Genomic DNA, 18515 nt, shown 5'->3' with positions numbered 1-18515 from the left:
CACAAGTGAGTACGAGTTGACTGATGACTCAGTTAACCATAATTACAACTTTTAACCTCGCTTTGCTCCGAGGCACTTGAAGAGCAAAGGTAACGATTTGGCCAGCCAGTAAAGTGGATAAAACTCTGAAAGAAAAATTGCCATGGAGAAAAGTTTGCTGTGAAAGAGCTACATTAACAGCGTGGACACATGCCCTGTTACTGAAGTGTGAAGGGCTGTATCAACACAACAGTATGTTGGAAAGTCCATCTTCTGCCTTGTACTAAGCAAATTTCTTCATAGTGCTTTTTTACTGCCTTTCTCCAAACATGGTTTCTACTACAGTTCTGTTCTAGAAAGCATTTCTTTGTCCAGGAGTAATCCCAGGAAAAGGGAAACCAAACAAACAAACAAAGAAAAAAAAAAAAAAAAAAGTGACTCATACATTTATATTGACTCCCCTGGCCTGAGGGGTAAAAAAAAAGCAGGTATAAAACTACAATTAACCCATAAACCAAACCAAATCCAAACCCAAACCAAAATTACCCGTAAACAAGCAAAAATACCCCCCCTCAAAATTAGAAAATGCAACCTGTGTGAGAGCATAGACAAGATTATGTCAAATTTACTTTATTTCCACACCACATATCCCAAAATAACCCTCTCTAGCAGATGGAGACCTACTGGGTAAGAGAGGGGCAAGGAAGAACGCTTAGAAGATTTATCTGCTTGCACATTAAAAGTACTACACTGCCTTTAATAAAATCATAAACGTGATGCAGACAGCTACAAGTGGTCCTTGGGTCTTCTCTTGACTGCAGAGGAAGGCATAATGAACACACAGACTCTCACGTTTTACTTTCAGAGCAGTCAGAGACAAGTTAGTAAAACTGATCAGATGTGCTTGGAGCTGAACAAGCAGAGGTAAAGACCTTGTTTCCAAATCACAGTACTAAAATCTCTGGCTCTGCACACAGCTTAGTCAGTGTGTGTCTGTCGAATACTTTTCCAAACCACTGGTCAGAGCTACACCAGGGAGAATTTCCCCACATTATCCCACAAAGAAGCCTGTAGCACTAGCTATGGTGCCTACCTCATATGCTCATACTTCCTCAACTCATAAATACTCTAGTTGACTCACTGAGCAAAATGCACAACCATACTTAGTAGACCTAGCATCATGCCACTGTCAGTGGTGAGACCCTAGATGTACTCTAGTACAAGCACAATCTAGTTCACATTTGGTCTTAACAAAATCTATTTAGTTTCTTTTTTGTTTGGTTTTTTTGTTTGTTCTAAAGACCCTCCACTCACAAAATCTCTGTTTCTTCTGCATTCTGTATTGGCTGTGCAGTTTATTCAATGACATTTATGCTTCATTTGTACTTGGATTTTTTTGTGTGTGTGTCTTGAGGACAGATCCTTTTTTATGATTTCTGCTCAGTGTGCTAGGGTGAAGACTATGATTTTCATTAAGATAGCACAGAACTGTTTGAATGATAAGCTGCTTCACAATGCAACTTGAACTCAGAAAGGATGAGAGTTAGATGATAAGGATACTCCCTGTCACAGCAAATTCCCCAGAGGGTGTGGCTGAGGGGCTGAGTGGGATTTATTTTCCCAAAGACCATACAAGAGCTGCATTTTTATTCAGACACTTGTGCATTTTTCTGGCAGAAAAAAAATACTCTGTAAGAGTCTATTAGATCTTTTATTGATCTGAAGGTTTGTTTGTTGGAAGCAGACTTGTCTGAGAAACTAACCTCTGAAAAATAGTGTAGCGCTACTTTACATCCACAGAGGAAAAACAGAGGGCTCCAGCATGTAGTACTCATAGGCCCTAAACTGAATCTGAATTTACTACATCACTGGATTCATTAACAATGTGTCTAAACCAGTCATCTGGAAACTGAACCTTTCACCAGAGAAAGGAGTGATCCTGTCAGAAACAACACATGGATTGACTAAGGACAAAAATGAAGACCTAGACTGTCTGCACTTCAGACAAGGTAAGACTTCAAATAGAAATGCCACTATCTTTTCCAATGCCTTACCTCTACAGAGTATATTCTGTTTCAGTAGCCCAATGAATTCTGAGTGCAGCTCCCACATAACCCAAACTGTCTTGGGATATCTTCAGGATAATGAGTAAATAAGATTTCAGACCCCTTCTGGTTTATGAGGAATTTGTGGGCACAAGGTATTCACAAGCCTCATGTTTTTGCCAGTGCTCATCCAAAGCTACAAGAGATTGACCTCCACAGCTATGGAGCAGTGCTTTCTTCACTGTGTCTGGATGTCTCAAAGATTTGTATTTCCTCTTAAATAATAAATTACTGATGAACTGGGGCAGGAAAGAGAGAAGGATGCTGTAGGTTTTGTATTAATTTACCATGATGTAATCAAGTCCTAAATTGAAAACTTCATTTGTTTCAAGATTGCTTCTGGGGGAGACCAAGCGTGTACTGTCCTTTTTACTGCAAATAAGAAAAGTGGCATGGAAAAGAATTCAGAGAAAACTACAACTATAATAATTCATAAACCTAGGTCTGAGAAACCATTTAGATCACAAATTAAGCAATGTTGATGGTATCCTTCAGTCATGCAGTGCTGAGCAAATCACAGAAGATGGAATAATTTATCCTCACCTAATGATGATACAAGTCCATAGCAGTGAAAGATCTGAAGTGTTAAACATTTGAAAAAGTGATTCTATGCAAAATTTACCTTAAAAAATGAGAATTCAGCTTTTGTTGTACATTGAAAGGTTACTATGGCAACTTGATAGCTGTACTACATTTAAAAATGGGTTCTTGCTCCTAGGACATATTCTAGTTTTTAGGTTTGTATCTCCTCTCCTCTTTTGATTGGGGATTTATTTTCTGTGCTTGTTATACTTGACTTTTCTGTTTAAATAACAGTAACATTCATACTGAGACATAGAGCTCATCAAAGATAATATGGACTTGCCTTACTGGGTTTGTTTCTTCAAGTACAATCTGTTCCTAGTTCTGTGCATGCTGAATCCATTTTCCTTCTCTCCCATTGAGTTTCTTACGTGACTTCCACCAGGGGTAGGTTATTTTAAATATGATTATCTTGATCACGTCAAACCTATACACACAGTGGACATAGTTTTTCTCCATGTTTTAACTTCTATGCCACTCTGAGTCTCTAACTCTTGGACCCCTACTGTCAAAATCTCTCTCATGTATACTTGCATTTTCTCTTTGTTAGTTTTTCCTTACTCATAAACTGAAACTATGCTCTTGGCTTATCAGTGGAAAATATTGTCAAGGCTGATTTTTGGCTGATGCAGATTAGGGAGGTTTTGAACCTGCGTGCATTTGCTCTATCTGCTGTTCTACAACATTTCAGAGCTTAATGCCAAGGCCAGATTATTTCACCCTTAGGAAACCCCTGTCACGCTCAGTAGACACCCTTATTCGCTTACATTCATGATCATGCCTTCACAAAATCTGATAAGATACAGTTGGTGCATTAGTCACCCACTCCTACTAGAGACCAAGATCAGATGCATGCCCATATCTCTTTATCTTTAAGAAAGTGATAAATTTTAAACTGATATTATTTTGCTATTTAATACTCAACCTGAAATACGTCACGATTAACTTATGAAGATAAGTTACTAATTTGTCTGTCACAGGTAGGTCTGATTGAGTCTCTGACTGCAGCCATCTAAGCTCCAAAGGGAAATTCTCTTAAAATTTCCCCTTACTGCCTTAGCTTCTGTGCCCAGCGTTATTTTGAATGTTTTCTGACAAAATGTAACGGATGTGAAGTTGACAGTTACACCTGAGTTTTGCCTATATTAAGGGCTCCCAGAGTTGATACCAACACTGTAGACACAGCAATTTCTGACATGATCAGATATGTTGAATGTGGAAGATGTCCACAAAATGAAGACAGAGTCTTCTTTGCTGCTGTTATTTCTGCAGTATTCAAGCATCCATATGAGAGTAAGTTAAACACCTTGATGTAGTTTTCATTGCTATCAACGTCTCTAATTCACATAGTCTTGTAGGCTAGGATTTTCAAAGGAGTGTGAAGTACCTATATAAGTTCAGTTTGGCTTGCATTGCTATAGATACTAACAAGAATGCCACTGTGACTTCTTACTGAAGGGGAAAAGTTCAGTTTGGCTTGCATTGCTGTAGGCACTAAGAAGAATGCCATTGTTGACTTCTTACTGAGGGGAAAGTTTCCTGGGTATTGGAAGTTTATTATGGTTTTATTAAGTACAAGTAATACGTTGGAGCTCAAGCATCCTTCACATAGCCATTAATACACTTATTACTTGTGTTCAGCCAGTAACAGTGGAATGAATAAGGTAGTGGAATGAATAAGAAATTTGAAGAGGAAATGTTGAAAAAGAGACTGAAGACAGTGCAGTGCTGATGGTATCACTATGCTTCTTTACAGAGACCGATGGAGACCTCTCTGCTTGCAGCTATCATTTTATTTGCAGCAGGTGAGTTTTCATTTTGCTGCAATGATTATTAGTATTTATAATCAGTAAAAATTCCTGTCGTTACTAAAAGGCAAGGCTGTAAGAACAAAGTCAATGACAAATCAAGTTCTGTGGGTAGGACAAACAACACCAAATAATGTTTTTTACGATAGCATTTCTTTTACAGCAGCCTGTTAAATGATTTCTTTTTATTCTCCAGACTCCTGCAGCTGCATGAATCAGGATTTTTCATCTTTGCCAGCAGCCTCCCAGGTGAGTGAGTGTTTCTCACAAACCCCTGCTTAATCGCAAAGATGAACACCGTTGTTGAAGGAATGTTTTCCGGTAGATTTAGATAGATATATGGAACAAATTGCTTACAGTAATAAATAAGGGGTGGTGAAACACTAGAATGTGTTGTCCAGAGAGGTGGGGGATGCCCATGCCTGGAAACATTTGAGGTTATGTTGAGTGGGGGCTCTGAGCACCTAATTTGGTTGAAGATGTTCCAGCTCATTGCAGGCAGAATTACAGAGTAGACTCACAGAATCACAAAATGGTGAGAGTTGGAAGGGGCATCTGGAGATCACTGATTCAATGCCCTGCCAAGGCAGATTCACCTAGAGAAGGTCACACAGGAACATGTCCTGGCATGTTTTGAATGTCTCCAGAGATGGGCACTCCACTACCTCTTTCTACATTCTTTTTGCTTTAATCCCGGGCCTCCTTTCCCGTCTCCTTAGCTAAGCCTTGCAATTCTTTGCTTCATCAGCACATCCCACCTTCTGCAGGCGGTGGGGCTGATACCTCATTACTGATTTACAGCTGTCCCAGATAATGGGCAGCATTTCGTAATGGATGCTGCTCCTGAAATCTCTCCAGTTTCAGATAAGGGAAGGACATACTCAGCCCTAGGAGGCTTTGTCCAGGCTGTATTACGCGGAGCGCGTTTCGGAAATGAGTTGCCCTGGGTGGACCTTTAAAGTCACCTCTGAACCCGGCCTCGGGGGGGGCCCTGACCCGCCTCAACCACGCCCCACCGCCCGGCCACGCCCACTTGCCTGCCCACACCAGCTCCTCGGCACCGCCTACACCCCAGCTCCGCCCCCTCCCCGGTGCCGTGCGGGGCTCGGCGCCTGCCCCGGCGCTGCGCTCTCGCCTGCCGAGGTCCTGCTCCCGGGGCTTCAGGGGCAGGGGCGCTGGGACCTGCTGGCGCTGCCTGCCCGCGTGGCAGGAGAGGCGGTATCGGTACCGAAACGTTTGCTGCTCTCTGAAGGAAAAAAAGCCCTCTAGACAGCGTGGACAGATGTGTCCATGTGCGGCCCAGAGTTTATGGCAGCCTGGAGGTGATGCTCAGCCTCTCAGCCCTGTCCAGCGTGTAGTCTCTGGCAAAGTACCGTATTTCAAGAGGCAATGAAATCTGTAAGGCGTGGATGTGACAGTTCTTTATGCTTTACGCTTTACTGGTGGCGTACTGCGAGAAGGACCGGTACAGCGCATTTCAGTAGACGTTGCTGAGCAGCATCTGGTGACCTCTGGAGTACCTCAGGAGGAGCTATGACACCTTGCTTGTTACGAGCCACGGCAGAGATGACAGGTTTTGGAGTACAGGGTGGCACTGGACAAGATGTCATTAGAACGATTGTATTTTTCCATGGATCATTTTCTAGACCCTATGATTAACCAGTCAGATTGAATTCCACCAAAGGATTGCAGAGAGCCACAGATGCACAAGAAACAACCCACCAAGTTCTGGAATGGAAAAAAAAATATGGCTTGGTTGGTTTGTTGGGGGGGATGGTGGTGTTTGGGTTTTTGCTGTTGGTTGTTAAGGGGGGCTGTTGGCTTGTTCGTTTGTTTAGAAGTGGGTTTGGTGTCTTTAGAGCAGAGGAAAACTTTCTCCTTTCTTTGGATACCTTTTGGAGCACAGTAATGGCACAATTCCGAGGCCAGAAGGAACTAATATATTGCATGTGTCTTTCAAGGGGAGGCCACACAATAAAAACATAAGCTTCTGAGATGAATCTGAATGTGCACACTGATATATGCAGGAAACACAAAAAAAGCAGTGTGCAGCATTTATTATCTTTATTATTCTAGCAGGGAAGTGATGCATTGACATGTTAGTTGCGATAATACACTATTTCCACGTTACATCTACTGCTTTTTATTTGTCTGTTCTAAAACCTTCATCTCAGAGAGAAAGCCAGTGAGGTTTTTAAGACTGTGATCACAGGAAACAATAACAGCCTGTTCTGCAAGCCAAGCAGACCTGCACTGCTGTGGTTACCACTTGATCTCAGTTAACAGAAAAATACCTGCAAAGAAGTTAGTTGAAATTTATTAGAAGTGTGAAAAAGTTCCGTTATCATCATCTGTCCAGAACTGTTACTTCAAATAGTTTCAGCAGCAGTATGTTGCAAATGTGCTAGCACAAAGTGTTACAAGACTTCCAAAAAGGTTACGTTTTCAGGTGTTTATTCAAGGAAAGAGACACCAAGTAAATAAAAAGCTTGGTTCAGAGTTTTTTTTAAAAGGAGAAGAGTGTGTTCTTTGTTAGAAAAGCACATTCCTTTTAGTAGGCGAAATGAAGTGTCACAGGGTGAGGGTATGAGCTGTACTCATTTGACACATTTTTTGGTCCAAATCAATCAAATATTCAACTACCAATTGAATGATTAAAGAACAGTGAGGATACTCTGTAACCAAAGTTGCAGTAAGAAACGTCTGTGAATGAGGAAAAGAAGAGGAATAATCTTTCTGTTCTAGAGCTTTGCAATATTTACTTATCCAAGAGCAACACTTTCCTTGTTCAAGACTGGTAAGCCTACTGCCTGCTTGTTAAAGCCAATAGACATAGAGAATATTTGCATGTGAGGAAAAGTTAATTTTTATGACCTTAATATCCTGTACCTGTTAAGATCCTTATCTGCCTTTCTGAAGAGGGGAAAAAAAAGGGGGAGGTATTTTTTTTTTAAAGTGTGGGTGGTACTTTAAAACATTTTGGCTGATTTCATCTGAGCTAATAGTTCAGACAGTAAGACACAAAGCAGAGAGAAAACAGTAATATTTTTCCACCATTCTTTCTGATAAGGGATTTTTTTAAAATACTCAAATAAGCTTAACCACTAGTGACTAAAAATTAGTTCCTTTATATTAGTGTTTAACCTCACTTCAGCTGAAAAATTTATGCATTTGTTTGAAAAAAAAAAAAAGGTGAGAAAAGAAGAAAACCACTAAAAAAAAATCCCACCACCCACACTTTTCAGAAATTAGACATGAGTAATTTTGTACATGCCTTTATGCTTCTGCTGCTTTGTAATGTGATCTTTGTCAAGTTGGCAGTATACAGCAGCATATAATTTTTCTCCAGCAATGTTGCACAATTCTAAAATCTAGATAGAGGTGATTGATGGTTTGGAAGTAATTCTGAATGGATCTGGTCGATCAGTTCTGCTGTTGATAATTAGCTCTGTGCTGCAGTGTGTAATGCTTTGCAAGAAACTCCACAGAAATTCCTGCAAGCTGGAAATTATGGAAACACCACACTGGCCTTTGGTGTTAATTACCAAAATACAGTACCTCTCCTCCTTTATTCCCCAACTCAGTGGCAACTGTGCTAGTTTGAAGCAGGCTAGAATGTTTTGGTGAGAAGAACCAGATTACGGCTGTGAAAAGAAAACAAGGTGATGCCTACTTCACTCATAGGCTTGCTTGCGAAGTATAGAAACAAGAATAAAAACATTTGATAACACACTCACCATCACTCTCTCTTGGGCTGGTGGCTGAGCTGCATCTCTCTCTAACCTCACCCTCCATTTTGAGCTAACCCATTTAGCTTCATAACCTCTGGCCAAACCTCCATTCTTCCTTGGGACTGGGTAAGGTTGAGAGGGGTAGGGGGAAGGTGAAGGGGTGGTTGAGAGCCCGTTTCTAGGGACTCAGGTTTCTGGGAGGGGAGTTGTGTTTCTGTATTACAATATATTTTTTGTATATTTCTGTAAATAACTGTATATACTGTAAATATCTGCTTGTATATTGTGCTGCAGTAAATATAAGCTTCATTCATATTTCTAGAGCTGTCTGAGTCTAGTCTGGGTGATTTCTAAAGTGTATGGGGTGGGGAATAACCAAACCAATCACACAGTACCTCCTCCATGTGCAAAGCAGGTGCTCCTCTTCTTCTTCACAGTGATTCCCCCAGAGAGGGAGCCTACTCTCCAGATGCAGAGAACTCACCAGGGTTTGCTTTGTCCAAATTTCAGCTAACAGTTGAGTTCTCCCCGAAATACAGTGGCAAGACTAGGAGAGGTTCACAGTAATTTTGCCATCCTGGTTTAAGGGGGTTACTTTACAATATCTTTCCTCAAAGCAGAGGCCCAAAAACTAGTAACACTTCTTTGACGTACGCAGTTTGTTTCTGGAATTTTTGTGCTAAAGAATGCAGTAGTGTTTCCAGAAAGATCTGTCATGTTTAGAACTGGGGGGGAGGGGCAAAAATCAAATGCAGAGGCAAGCAGCCTGAGGGATTGTGGATCTTTTATCACAACAGAGAAACACAGTTCAAATGCAGTAATGAACCAAAGCTGTGGAAAACGTTAGAATTTCAGCACTATGTGGTGGGTATGTAACAGCTGGTGAAGCACAAGAAGGAGAACTAGGCTTTGCTTGGAAACACTAAACTGATAAGGTTTAATCTTCCTAGATGTTTCTATCCCTTGTTCTAAACATTAGAGAACTACTTGAGAGTAAACATGACAGAGTCACACAGTTATTATGTTATTGCACAGAAGGCTATAGCCAATTTTGTATTCAGTTTTCCTTCCCTTAGTCACAAAATGGGCTGCCCAGGGAGGTGGTGGAGGCACCCGTCCCTGAGGTCTTCAAGCAAGACTGGATGAGGCACTCGGTGCCATGGTCTAGTTGACTGGCTAGGGCTGGGTGATAGGTTGGACTGGATGATCTTAGAGGTCTACTCTTCAACCTGGTTGATTCTATGATTCTATGATTCTAACCCACCAGTTAACAGTAAACAGTTGCCTGAGATGAATCTTTTCCATGCCCATGTGTTTTCATCTTTCAGATCTGGATAATGAATTGGTGTGCTACAAAGAGTTAAGTGAGGATCTAACCCTGCACCTGGCTGCCAGTGCCCCAATCCGCTCCAAATGTGGTTAATATACAATATTCTTTAAATGGTAAGTCTAAAAGTAATTTCTGAAAATTATAAGCTGCCCTTGCTGCCAGAGTTTTACTCCAAGGTATTTCGTAGAATCATAGAATCATAGAATTGACCATGTTGGAAGAGACCCTCCAAGATCATCCAGTCCAATCTATCACCCAGCCCTAGCCAGTCAACTAGACCATGGCACTAAGTGCCTCATCAGGCTTTTTTTCACATCTCCAGGACAGTGACTCCACCACCTCCCTGGGCAGCCCATTCCAATGGCAAATCACTCTCTCTGTGAAGAACTTCCTCCTGACATCAGCCTATACCTCCTGACACAACTTGAGACTGTGTCCCCTTGTTCTGTTGCTGGTTGTCTGGCAGAAGAAACCAAACCCCACCTGGCTACAACCTCCCCTCAGATAGTTGTACACAGCAATGAGGGCGCCCCTGAGCCTCCTCTTCTCCAGGCTAAACAACCCCAGCTCCCTCAGCCTCTACTCATTACATTGCAGGATGTTATGCAGAATCTTTCCTCACATCTCATCAATACCTACTGATTTGACAAAAGCTTGGTAAGAGTGTGGGTGTGTTGAACCTGGCTGGAAGCCAGATGCCCACCAAGGCGGCTCTATCACTCCCCTCCTCAGCTGGACAAAGTAGAGAAAATAATGAGGGGCTCATGAGTCAAATAAGGACAGAGGGTTCACTCCTCAAGTACTGCCACAGGCAAAACAGACTTGACATGAGAAATTTAGTTAATAAAAATGAAATCATTAAACACCTTCCCTCAACTATTTCCCTTTTCCTGGGCTCAACTTCATTTTCAATTTATCGTCTCATTGGCTTTAAGTAGCAGAGGGGGATGGGTAATAGGCAGTACATCATATGTTGTTTCTGCTGCTCCTTCCTACCCATGGAGAGGACTCCTCACATTTTTCTCCTGCTCCATCATGCAGGAGACTGTCCCTCCACAACCTTCTGCAACATGAGCCCTTCCCACAAATTGCTATTCTTCATTAACTGATCCAGTGCAAGTCCCTCCCATAAGGTGTAGTTCTTCAGGGAACAGACTGCTCCAGTGTGGGTTCTCTCATGGGGTCATAGCCTCTTCAGGCCTGGCATGGGGTCCTCCACAATCTGCAGGTGCATATCTGCTCCACCATTTAAACCTTCATGGGGTGCAGAGACAAAACCTGCCTCACCATGATCTTCCACCATAGACTGCATAGTAACGTCTACAGCATCTCCTCCTCCCTCACTGGCCCTTGGTGTCTGCAAAGTTGTTACTCTCAGTCCTCTCTCCCGCTGCAACTGCAGAGAGTTTTTCCCTCCTCTTTTGAGTGTTAATCAGCTACATTGCTGCCTTCATTGATGGACTCACACTTGGCCAGCCAGGGAGATAACATCTGGAGACAGCCTCATTGGCTCTGTCGGACCAACAAAGGCAGCATCTGGCATCTTCTGAGAGAGCGACCTTGTAGTTCCCCTGATGCCAAAACCTTGCCATGAAAACTCTATTCAAAGAGACATTATACATCTTTTCATGGCCTCCTGCACACTGTTTGAAACTCTGTTGCTAAAGATCACTTTATCGAATTATTTCATACTGTCATCTATTGACTTGCATTGAATTTCAATGCTAAAGAGATCAAAGTTTAAAAAAAAAAAAAAATCCAAAAAGCCCCAAACCACCATGAAACAACAAACCACAAAAAGAAACCGATGCTAAACTGTTTTATCTTCTACATTATTTGTGCTGGTTGTACCATGTGTCACATGAAGCATCAGGTGTGGGCAAACGTGAAAAAGAGATTAGTTATTTTCTTGTAATTCTGAAAGCCAAGTATTGATTCAATAGTTTATGAACTTGTAAGGTTGATCTTATTGATTACCTTAAAATGTGGGTATCTTCAGTTGCACCTTTCTTGTGAAACCAAAACCAAGGGATATATAAAATGCAGATGGGCAGGATTAAACCAGTATGTGTCCATCAGTTTGTTAAAAATAATCATAATAATTAAACAAACAAAAAAAAAACCAAACAAACAAAAAAAAAAAACCCCTCAGACTTCTCTCTCAGAGTACCTGTATTTTACAAAAAGGTATTTCCCACATTCTATATCTACATATTTGGGATGTCTCATGAGACTAAGGGGTATATGTAAAAAGGAAGCAGTCAGATCAGAAGGCATGGTCTTTGCCTTGAGGCTGTACCACAGGATACACAGGATACAATACTGTGTATGCCATTGGCAAATTCTGATACTCCTTGCTGTTATTTTGCCACATAACCGACCACACTGCATTACAAAAATGAGTTGTGGTTAGGAGGTCTTCTAAAGCTACACCACTCTGCTGGGTTGTTCCCCAGGGTGATCTTCTGCACAATGTGAGGAACAAAGCAACTACACCAGGGCTTGAGGTTAATCCTCCCCATCACACTCTAATTTTCCCACTTGAGGGCAGCAGCAGATGCTGGATTGAAATAAACACCAAAACATGGCTGCTTTGACTGGTTGCCTCCTGGGTCTTCCAGGTGGTCCAAGTTTCTTGGAACAGAAGTACCTTGAAACAGTTCTGCTTCTACAGAGGTGCATCAGCTGAAGTATTTGTAAGCTAGTTGTAATAGAGTCCTCATCTAAAATCAGACTGCATGGTTCCTAGGGTCCAGAGTTGGTGTTATGAACAAAGAAAGAAAGGGGGGTGGAAAAAAGTGAAAGAGGAGGTGGATAGAGGATAAGGAAGTAGTAGCCTTACAGAGATGTTGGATTCCCAAGCCAGAGCCAGGACTGAGTATAGGCCTCCTAGGTTTCAGCCTAGTGGTCTTAAAACACAAGACAACAATTTCCTTTCTCTATTTTTATTGGGTTAGAAAGAAAAAAAATATGTATGAAAGGGCTTTTGGCTTCTCTGGAAGAGCACATCACCCTATTCTGCAAGTTGCATCAGTCTGACATTGAAAAGTGTTCCTTGTCCTTGCTCCTTACGATTTAGTTGTCAAGAAGAAACAGATTAAATAAAAACACTCCCACGGAGAAGTTCCAACCAAGCATTAGAACTCCATCCTTTAAAATGTTAATGGCGTGATTCAGAACTAGTCTGAAGTAGAAGACAGAGGAACCTTCGAGTTGGTTTTGCTCAGTTATTAAATGTTGTATCACGATTGGCACATTTAATGTCTGAAAGATGTAAGTAGGCCAGCAGTATGCCAGTACATTTCTTTAACAGCATTGAACTGGCACTGTAAAGCATGGAAAAAATACATGTAAAAAATTTGTCTCCTGTGTGCAGAGAGTAGATGAGAGAGAGAGAAGTTGAGGGGAACCTAAGGCAGAACACGAACAATCTCCTTTGTAAAGCCTAAACCTCATGGACTTTCTGCCTGTGTCCATTAGATACACCAGGACAACCTACAGGGCTGAGAAGTGAGGTGGCATGGCAGTTAAACATCTCTGTCAAATGTTGATCCTGCTGTCTTGCATTCCTGCTGAGTGGAGAGCAAGAAGGTATATGACTATACAAGAGGCTTTTCATATCTTTGTGGTAGTTCGTGGAAATCTTGCTATTCACCCCAAAAGGAAATTAGGCTCTCCTATGGTAGGTGACAAACAGACTTCATAAAGCATTTCTAACCTAATTTTATACCTTCTAAGTTGTTCTTCATATCCCACTGTAAGAACAAAAGAGTCACACCTGTGCCTTTACATGTTTTAAGGAATTTAACACTTTTCCACCATGAAGCGAGGATTTGCCTGTTCAGATTTGCTAGTTACTAGGGTACTGGAATTGCACTTGCTGTTTCAAGCCACTCAGACCTCACCTTTGGAGATTCAAGGTGCTGAACTTTGTACGTAGAAACGTGGAACACTACTGTTTTTTCTAATGGTGCTTTGTGGGGGCCAGGGGAGAAGAGAGCAACTATAGTCTGATAAGCTGTTTTGTTTTTCATTCTGCTTCCTTTTTCAAAGGGAGAGAATTCCAAAACTTTTTCAACGAAACACTTCATCATCTCTATCACAATACAAAGAAAGAATCTCATCATGAAAAGATCTGCATTTATTTGGATAGCAGTTAATTATGCCCACGACAGCTGTGTGAAAGGAAAGAACATCTCACTTACACTGAGCACAGCAGGTACAGTGTCTTCATAGAATGGGATGGAATGGGTTTGGGTTGGAAGAGACCTTTAAGATCATTAAGTCCAACCATTCTCTAACTCTACCAAGACGGGTGCTAAAACCATGTCCTCAACATCATATCTCTGTGTTGCTGCAACGCCCAGCTAAAGCTATATCTTATCTTAGGGATTGTTTCCAAAATTGCAACTCTTGGTATATACTTGTTATTTTCAGTGATTTAGAGAGCTAAGCTGCAGTTTGGCTTCCTTGGATTAAATCTCTACTGGAGTTCAACTTTTTCTTTATGAAACAAGGATTTTATTTTAAATCATTTGCCTAGGCTATAAAATAGTCCTAACCAGAAAAATAGATATTTGGGTACGGTACTTAACCTGCTTCCTGTGTTCTCTTTGACAGGCTTTCTGAGCTTCTTTATTAGTTTACAAAGAGCAAGTTGACTCAGCACATGCAGTTAAGGAAGCCTTGCTTACGGAGCATTAGCATTCTGAGAAACATTTACAGAAGCTAAACTGTTTTCAGAAGGCCACTTAGGCTGCTACACAGTGCTGCCTGGGTTCTATGAAAAAAAAAAAAAAAAAAGAAAAGGAAATCCTGGTTAACTATATCCTTTAGATGTTTATTTAAAGATTCCCTGCAGTATCTGATAGTGCACTGAGACAACTTTGAGAGCTTCCCAAAACTTTGCTGTCTCAGAAGGAATAATGGGCCTAGAGATAAGCAGTGCTTGTGAGGAACTAACCAGTAACAACTGCATCACTACGGCCTCTTTGGAGAGATTTATTGGAAGGACAACAAAAGCACATTTGCTCTTCCAGCTAAAGAGCTAAACACAGTTACTGAAAATGGAAGATGTTCTGGAAATTTTGTGTGCATTTCACAATTATAGGTGCTCTTGACATTTTGATTTTGCCTTTCAGACTCACTCAGAATAGCACCTGCTTACAAAAAGGGCCTTCCTGACGTAGGTAAATGCATTCACAAAAGCAAGGCAAGAGGAACATCTCTATATTGCTGATATCATCAGGATTTAATAATTATTTCTAGTCTTTTTTAAGCCTTACAGTAGTCAGTATTCTGTGCCAAGTCTTTTATTTTGTATAAAACACACCTGACACACATAACTACCAAAGTGTCTCTGCTTCTACTGCACTTGTAACATTTTCTCCATTTTAGGAAAGTGCTTGACACCATCTAACATAAATACTCATCAGATCAAAAACCAATTGATTGTGAAGTGGGACCTGCCCACAGCTCCTACACCATATGAGCTGAGATACAGAGAGGCCACTCACAGAGTCCACTCAGTGGACAGTGGTAAGTACTTCCAAATGTAAAAGGTAATACAGAACCACAACTCCCCCCCAGAAACCTGAGTCCCCAGGAGGGGCTCTCAACCACGCCTGCACCTTCCCCCTGCCCCTCTCAACCTTACCCCAGTCCTAAGGAAGAACAGAGGCTCAGCCAGAGGTTAAAAAGCAAAGGTGAGTGGCAGGTGAGGTTAGGGAGATGCAGCTCAGTCAGAAGCCCAAAGCAGAGTGTGACAAAATGGCAAGAGTGTTATCTAATGTTTTCGTTTCTTCTTCAGCAAGACTCTGAGGGGAGTAGATGTCACCATTATTTTCCTTTCACAGCCTATGATCTAGTTCTTCTCACCAAAACATTCTAGCTAGCTTCAAACTAGCACAGAACTTGAAGTAGCTTGCTACCAGCTCAGCAGTACGTAACACATACAGCAGGACATCAACAGGACACTACTGAATCCTAGCGTGTGTCAGGTTGGAAGGCACACTTGCAAGGTCATTTGTCCAACTCCCCTGCAGTGAGCAGGAATATCTAACTATCAGGTTGCTCAGGGCCCCATCAAGTTTGACTTTGAATGTCTCCAGGGACAGGGCTTCTACCACATCTCTGGGCAACCCGTTTCCAGTATTTCACTACCCACATTGTGAAGAACTTCCTGCTAATGTCCAGCCTAAATCTGCTCTGCTTCAGTTTCAGACCATTGCCCCTCATCCTATCACTACAAACCCTTCTGAGCAATCCCTTCCCAGCCTTCCCGTAGGTCTCCTTCAGATATTGAAATGTTGCTATAAGATCTCCTTGGAGCCTTCTCTTCTCCAGGTTGAACAACCTGATACAGCCCTCTGCTCATTTTTATGACCTTCCGCCCATGTCCTTCCTGTGTGAAGGACTCCACAGCTGGACACAGTACTCAAGGTGAGGTCTCCCAGAGTAGAGCAGAGTTTGCAGAATCACCTCCCTTGACCCACTGGCTACATTTCTTTGACACAGCTCATGATAAGGTTTGCCTTTTGAGCTTCAAGTGTGTATTGCTGGCTTATGTCCAGCTTCCCATCCACTGGTATCCCCAAATCCTTTTCTGCAGGGCTGCTCTCAATCTCACCATTCCCCAGCTTGTATTGACACCCAACACATGTGCAGGACCTTGCACTTGGCCTTATTGAACCTTCTGAAGTTCTCCTGAGCCCACTTCTCTAGCCTGTCTGGTCCCTCTGGATGACATCCCATCTTTCAGCCTTGTCAACTGCACCACTCTATTTTGTGTCATCAGCAAATCTGCTGAGTGTGTGGTCAGTCTTGCTGCCTACATTATTGATGAAGATACTGAACAGCACTGGTCCCGGTATGGACCCCTGAGGGACACCACTAGGTCACCTCCCTGTAGCTTTTGCATAGCTTCTAGGAGGATCTATTCCATGCTCTTCCCGGGCCACAGAGGAGAGACTGACAGGTCAGTAATTTCCAGAGTCATCTTTTCTACCCTTCTTAAAATGGGCACTGTGTTCAGTTCTGGGCCCCCAGTTGAAGAAGGACACAGAACTGCTTGGGAGAGTCCAGCACAGAGACGCAAAGTACTATTAAGGGGATGGAATATCTTCCTTACAAGGAGAGAGTGAGGGAGCTGAGGCTCTTTAGCTTGGAGAGGAGGAGACTGCGAAATGACCTCATTCGTGTTCGCAAATACATAGAAGATGAGTGCCAGGAGGATGGAGCCAGGCTCAGCTTGGTGATGCCTGATGACAGGACAAGAGGCAGTGGGGTGGAAGTTGAGGCATAAGAAGTTCCACGTAAACATGAGGAAGATTCTTTTCACAGTGAAGGTGGCAGAACTCTGGAACAGGCTTCTCAAGTAGGTTGTGGAGTCTACCAGTATGGACATATTCAAAACCTGCCTGGATGCATTCCTCTGTGACCTGGTATAGGTGAACCTGCTCTGCAGGGCAGTTGGGCTGGCTGATCTTTTGACATCCCTTCCAGCCCCTGACATTCCCTGATTCTCTGTGAGTCTTTGGCTTCACCTGACAACCAGGGCTTTTCAGATATCACGGAGAATGGCCTAACAACTACATCAGCAAATACCTTCAGGGCTCTGAGGTGCCTCTCATCAAGTCCCCCAGATTTATGTATGTTCAGGTTCCTCAGGTGGTCACAAACCTGAGCTTCCTTTACAGTGGTAGGGATTTTACCCCTCTGGTCCATCAACATGGTAGGGTTGAAGAGCAGAGGTTGCCAATGAAGACTGAGGCAAAATATTATTAGTTAGCTCAGTCTTCTCCTCATCTGTTGACACTATCTCTCCATTCTCACACCTCAGAGTGGGAATGCTCTCTTTAACCTTCCTTTGCTGGTTGATGAACCTGCAGAAACCCTTCTTATTGTTCTTTGCATCCCTTGCCAAGTTCAGCTCCAGCCATGCTATGGCCTTCTTCACCTCATCTCTACACAACCAAGCAGTGTTCCTATAGTCTTCCTAGGTTACCTGTCCACGCTTCCACTGTTGCTCTGTTCCCTCTTGCTCTTTAGTTTGACCAGCAGGTCTCTATTCAGACATGATTGTCTCTTCCCTTCCTTGCTTGCTTTCTTAACACCTGGGGATCAAGAGCTCTTCACTCTATGAAGAGCATTCTTAAAGATCTTCCAGCTCTGTTCTGGTCCCCTGCCCCTGAGAACTGCTTCCCAGAATGCCCTACTGACTAACTCCTTGGAGAGTTGAATTTTGCTTTCCTAAAATTCAGAGTCCTGACTGTGCTCCTTGCCTGCCCCATATCCCTTAGGACTTTTAAATCCACCAGCACATGACCATTGCAGCCCATGCTGCCTCCAATCTTGACATCACTGATGAAATCACTTGGATTTGTGGCCATCAAGTCCAGTATCCCTCAGGTAGGGCTGTCTGTTCTCTGGCTTAAAAAAAAATCTTTGAGGCACTTCAGGAGTCTCCTCTATTGCCTTTATTTCTTCATAATACATTTCCAGCAGGTATTAGGATGATTGAAGTCCCCCAGCAGGACAATAGTCTGCAAGCATGAAGCCTCCTGTGGATAGTGTAGGAAGGCTTCATCAGTGGGCTCCCCTTGATCAGGCAGCTTGTAGTAGATGCCAACCACAAGGTTTACTTTTTTGCTTCTGTTCCCAGTTCTTATCCATAAGCCTTCAACCTGTTTGTGGCTATTCTTCAAGGACAGTTCCTCAGACTCTATCCATTTCCTGACATAGAGGGCAACAATTCTGCCCCTGCTTTCTTGCCTGTGCCTCTGGACTGCCTGTAACCATCACTAGCCACACTCTGTCATGGGATCCATCTAGCCAAACTTCAGTGATGGCAATCAGATCGTAGTTTTCTATCAGCACAGTAGCTTCCAACTCCTGTTGGTTATTGCTCCTGCTATGTGCATTTGTGTAGAGGCAGTTCAGATGGACTATTGGCTGCATCATTTTTAGTGAAGTGCCCCTC

The 18515-nt window shown here is 42.5% G+C and overlaps 1 pseudogene; it reads left to right on the top strand.

The window, feature by feature from the left end:
• Positions 1–4428: 4428 nt before the first annotated feature.
• LOC135192937 (leukemia inhibitory factor receptor-like) overlaps positions 4429–18515 on the top strand; it is a 50958-nt pseudogene continuing 36871 nt past the window's right edge.

This window comes from Pogoniulus pusillus, chromosome Z (genome assembly GCF_015220805.1).
Source record: "Pogoniulus pusillus isolate bPogPus1 chromosome Z, bPogPus1.pri, whole genome shotgun sequence".
Taxonomy (NCBI): domain Eukaryota; kingdom Metazoa; phylum Chordata; class Aves; order Piciformes; family Lybiidae; genus Pogoniulus; species Pogoniulus pusillus.
Note: the sequence above shows the minus strand (reverse complement) of the source record. Positions and strands in the feature narration are given on the sequence as shown.